At 35.9% G+C, this 5,840-nt stretch overlaps 1 pseudogene; it reads left to right on the top strand.

The window, feature by feature from the left end:
* Positions 1 to 2,285: 2,285 nt before the first annotated feature.
* On the top strand, positions 2,286 to 4,205 carry LOC139730269 (uncharacterized; annotated as a pseudogene).
* The last annotated feature ends 1,635 nt before the right edge of the window (positions 4,206 to 5,840 follow it).

Below are 5,840 nucleotides of genomic sequence, written 5' to 3'. Positions count from 1 at the left end.
CATTATCAACCTATCTCACATTTACTACAATCACTTTTTCGTGAAAACACCAGTCAGTAATTCCCTTTATCTATCAAAGTTAACATGTACAGGAAGAGACATCAAACATGAAAAGATAAACGTTGTTCATGTTCAAATATATTTCAAATCCAATCGATGCCGGAAAAGAACACAAATTTGACTTCAATTGAAAACCAAATCGATGCGTGTAAAATATCTGGTTTAACACTGATCTACGTTAGATTTACCTTTGCTAAGGAATTCAAAACGGCAAAGTTGATATTCTGTTCAGCATACTATTTCACATATAAAATGATAATGAATTTTGTAGAGTACAGTTGCACTTGCTTAAACTATTAAGAAAAATCTTTTTGTGGGGATTAACGTGGACAGTGCCTAAAACGTCGCACATTTATTACTACAATTGTGAATAACAAACATTGTCAACTGTATTCCTTATAAATTCCACAAAATTCTTCCCTCTTTTTTTTTGTCTTGAGCATGAACAAAACGGTTATTGTTCGTTAGTTTCATCATATTCAACCACTACAGGACCACCGGGGCCTTGTGGACAATTGTCTTGCTTTTTTCAATGGCAAACTGTTCAAACATTTCACCCAAAGTGCTCACCAGATTGTTCAGTTTCAACTCTGAAAATGCAAAATCATCCTGGGGTGTCGGGTTTCCGAATTGTTCATAAAAGTGTGTACCAGATTTGTCATTTAAATTCAACAATGGCAATCGATGAATAAACGCATTGTGAATAGTGACAAAACCGAAAAAAAAATTACGGTTATCAATAAGCGTCAGGATGGTGAATTAATGTTGACCTTCTTTCTATTCATTTCTATTATATTATTTTCTAAAAAAACATCATGAAACTACATAGTTATACAAGAAAATGCCGGACACCATAAACGATTCGCTATATAACAATGTAATTATGTCAACGGCAGGATTCAAATATATGTGTTGTTCAGGAAAACAGAAGTACTGCTAAGATAAATTGGTCTATACTGCTCTTAACACGCGTTACTCGCATTTCACAATTTCTACATAATGTCACCTCTATTAAGAGTTACAGTTCATTGCACACCGTTAATTTCCAAGACACTTATATTTTACAAATAAACACATTCGTGTATGTAGCCTACAATTGCACACATCAACCTACCTCACATTTACTACAATCACCTTTTCGTGAAAACAGAAAATATCACCAGTAAGTAATTTCCTTTATCTATCAAAGTCAACATGCACATGAAGAGACAAAAAAAAAAAAAAATGAAAATGAAACCTGGGCTCATGTTCGAATATACTTCAAATCCAATCGATGCCAGAGAAAAATGCAAATTTGACTTAAATTAAGAATTAAATCAATTCGTGTAGATTATCTGGCTTCACACTGATCTACGTTAGATTTACCTTTGCTAAGGAATTCAAAAAGGCAAAGTTGATATTCAGTTCAGCAAATTATTTCACATAAAAAGTGATAATAACTTTTATAGAGCTCAGTTACACTTTCTTAAACTATTAAGAATATTTTTGTGGGGATTAACGTGGACAGTACGTATAACGTCGCATATCAATCATAACGATTGTGACTTACAAACAATATCACCATCTTAGAAAAGAAAATAATCCTTTACTTTTTTTGGCTGAAGGATGAAAAAAATGGTTAATGTTGGTTTGTTTCATCATATTCAACCAGTACAGGACTACATGGGCGTCGTGGACAATTGGCTTGCTTTTTGAATAGGAGACTGTCCAAACATTTCACCCAAAGTGCTTACCAGATTATTGAATTTCAATTCTGAAAATGGAAAATGAACCGGAGATGTTAAGTTTCCGAATTGTTCATTAAAAAAGTGTGTACCAGATTTGTCACTTGTTTGAAATTCAACAAGGACAATTGAAGAATTAACGCATTGTGAATTGTGACAAAACTGACAAGAAGAACAATAAGCGTCAGGATGGTGAATTAATGTTGCCATTATTTCACAACAAACACAACATGATACTTCATAGATACACATAAAAATGCCGTCAATCATAGACAATCTGCTATACAGTGTAATTATGTCAACGGCAGGATTCAAATACATGTGTTGTTCAAAAAACAGAAGTACTGCTGAGATAAATAAAGTATTGATCTATACTGCTCTTAACCCTATAAAACCTAAGCTATTTTGACCCCTTCCAGGCCCGGGGGGGGGGGGGGGGGGACACATTGTGCCCCTATATAACTTCTTTATCATATGACAAATCAACGTCATATTTGGCACATGGGTAGAGCGACTTGAACTCTACCTGACCGAAATTGTAAAATTTCCCAAAGTCACCCATTGAGGGCGTCATTAACCAAAATATTAAAAGAAATACATAGGAAATATGCTTTTTCTTTATATTTCTTTATTCCCAGCATATACGTTTTTATTTTATATCAATAATTTTCATATTTGACACAAAGGATGAGCAAGTCAATCTCCACTAAACGTTATGGCTGAAATTTCTCAAGGTCAACACATGGGGGCGCTATTCATTACAATATAAAGAAATATAGGAGACCTATGATGTATTGCTTGGGATAGGTACTTATATTGGTGTCACATTTCATATTTAAGTGATCTTGGAATTTTTAGTTTGCAGATTGATAATATAATAAACAAATCATATTTCAGGCAAAGCTTTTGTGAAAATGATACAAAATAAAAGGGTAGTCTCTGGAAAATGCGGTATTTTCGATTATTTCTATTATATGTATTGTTTGATTCCTATGTCATATAAAAATAAAGGAAATTACAAGAATACAATTTCTGGGTAATTCATGACCATTACTACTTCACATTTTGGTCCTTTAGTAAATTACAGCCAAGAAAACCCCCATTTCATACATTACTATGTTGTTAACTGAAATTGAAACAGAAAAACATGCAAAATTTATTTACGGTACGTAAATCAGTTTACGGTTGCCATGGCTACCAACAATACTGGACATAGCTAACTAACATATTAAAATAAAGGATGTAGGAGTGGCAAATGAAGAAATGGTGGGGACACAATGTGCCCCCCCCCCCCCCGGGCTTTATAGGGTTAACACGTGTAACTCGCATTTTACAATAAATGCCACCTCCATTTCTCAAAGAGCTCATATTTCATTGCACATAGTACATTTTCCTCTTACCACGGGACTGCCTGATTCCCCTTCCCATTCCAATGCCCGAGCTGAAGTTACTCGCCTGGACTATCTCAGCGAACGTTGGAGAACAGCAGGAATTTCAGAGCAAGCTTTCGAGCTCATCGCAAATTCTTGACGCAACAATACCAACAAGCAGTATGACTCAGCTTGGAAGCAATGGATTAGTTGGTGCCGCAAACAATCAGTTGATCCATTTAGCTCATCTATGGCCAATATCGTAATTTTTTTGTCTGACCAGCATGTGTTAGGGAAAATTACAGAACAATAAACTCGTATCGGTCAGCCCTATCATCTGTGCTGCCCTCTATTGACGGGTTTCCCGTTGGTAAGCACCCGCTGGTAGCACGAGTGCTGAAAGGTATTTTTAATAAAGAACCGCCCAAACCACGTTACAACACCGCTTGGTAAGTGTCTCAAGTGTTAGATTACTTATGTTCACTGGATGATAATGCAAGACTTAATCTGTTACTTCTAAGCGAGAAGTTGATTGCCCTAGAGGCCCTTGTTTCAGCACACAAGAGTGCAGACTCTTAGTTTTTTTAGACATTACAAATATGTAAATTTCTGATAACAGTGCGGTCTTTCAAGTGGTAGAGTTATTGATAACAACAACTACAAAGAAAGGCATTGCTAATCAATCTGTTGAATTGTCTTCCTTCCCTACGAACGAGAAGTTGTGTGTTTTATCTCAGTGCTCAAGGAGTACTTGAGTCGGACAGAACCCTCGCGTCAGGTTCACGGCGTGACGAAACTTTTTATTTCTACTAGAAAACCCCACAAAGAAGTAACCACTTCTACCCTGTCTCGGTGGTTAAAGAGCACTTTGAATAAGGCAGGCATAGATACATCCGTGTTTTCTGCTCACAGTTACCGCAGTGCCTCGAGTACGGCAGCTTTTAATCAAGGCGTTACCATTGAGGAGATTATGTCAAAGGCCAATTGGTCTAATGCCAAAACCTTTCGAGAAGCAAAATTCGCTTCAGCCATTCTCAGCTTATCTTCATAAGTTATGATTAATATTGAAACACTGGATACGTATGTAACTCACAGAGGTTGTCAAAATTATATTGTTCTTTCTCCTTGTGATCATGTCTTCATACGGAACATACACCTTGTTATTGTACTATTCAGATTGTTCATGAATAAAATCTGATCTATCATGAATATCCATGTGCAACAGTTGTTTCATTGCCTGAGATATATCTCACTTGACTGTTTGTGTTGAACTTTGAAAGCTGCTAACCCTCTGAAAGCTTGTACGAAGTGTTATGTAATAAAAGTGCTAAATTATGTGAATAATATTATGAAGTATAATTTATATTCTATGAATAACAATGAAGTACAAGATGAAGAGGGTCCCGCCCAAAGCGTTGCGTGTTCATAACATATTGTTTGATAACCCTCCCTCTCTCTTCTGGTTACAGAAACAGTGAACTCATGCCTGTAAGATGTGTAGCGATGACTCGGATGAATGATTGTTGATATGCATTCAACGTTTATAGTGAAGACGTTCAGTGAACGTGTGGATGTTAGGATACTGCCTCGGATACTTTGAAAAGATGTCGAATAGTGGGAACGCTCGGTATTTATAGGGACTGGGGCGTCAAACTCATTATCATAACAAAAGACTTTGAATCTCCTTCGTGTGATCTCTCTGCCAAAGCACGCAGGAATATGCTAACCCTCTTCATCTTGTACTTCATTGTTATTAATAGAATTCAAATTATACTTCATAATATTATCCGCATAATTTAGGAATTATTTAACATATGTGACCGTGCATCACAAACTAACAAAACGTGAAGTCTCAAAGAATGTGACAGGGGTCAACCAAGTCAACTTCGAGTTTCCCCAATTTTCGGAAAGAGCTATTCTTCTTCTACACGATTCTATAAGTTTGGGACATAAAATAAATGGGAAAGTGGATTTTCAACAGTTTTCTACAATCCTTTTCATGGTGGAGTAGTGGTATCAGGTTTGTCTTAAAGGCCCCTTTTCATTTCCTGAAAATCCTTTGCACACTTTTTACTTTCAACTCTAATAACTTTTGGAAGGACAATGCTACTGCTTGAAAGTTGACATTAATCATGGACAGGAAGTATTGATAGAGCATGCTTAACTGCAACTTAATCTGATAGTCCCGTCATATTTGTTGCTCCAGTGGTTTACACCCTGTTTTTTGTTCCATTCAACACGCAGCTAGCACAACTTTTTTTTTTCAAAAAAAAAGATTAAGCGCTTGAATAGATCCTGTACTTCAGACCCTCTTTTCTCAATTCACACTTTTATAGAGAGTGTGTTTTCTTTCCAACATCTAGATAGCTTACGACATTTTAATTGAGTTATTTATCATTTAAAAAATTAGAGGCTGCTCTTTGATAATCTGCCCTTAACTAAAATCCATGCCTGGCAGCTGTGGTGCAGGGTCATATATGCAATGATTATGACTTTTATAGAAATCAGTTACACTTGCTTTAAAAAAAAAATGTATGCAATATCGTGGACAGTTATTTGCCTGTAACATCGCACATTAATCATTAAGATGTGACTAACAGCCAATGCTACTCTTTCAAGAAATTTTGTAATCCTTATAAATTCCACAAAATTTTGTTGTTGTTTTTTGTCTTAAGCATGAACAAAA

Source organism: Diadema antillarum, unplaced genomic scaffold (assembly GCF_040938485.1).
Source record: "Diadema antillarum isolate AM-2024a unplaced genomic scaffold, OU_Dant_1.0 seq00000300_RagTag, whole genome shotgun sequence".
In the NCBI taxonomy this organism is placed as follows: domain Eukaryota; kingdom Metazoa; phylum Echinodermata; class Echinoidea; order Diadematoida; family Diadematidae; genus Diadema; species Diadema antillarum.
Note: the sequence above shows the minus strand (reverse complement) of the source record. Positions and strands in the feature narration are given on the sequence as shown.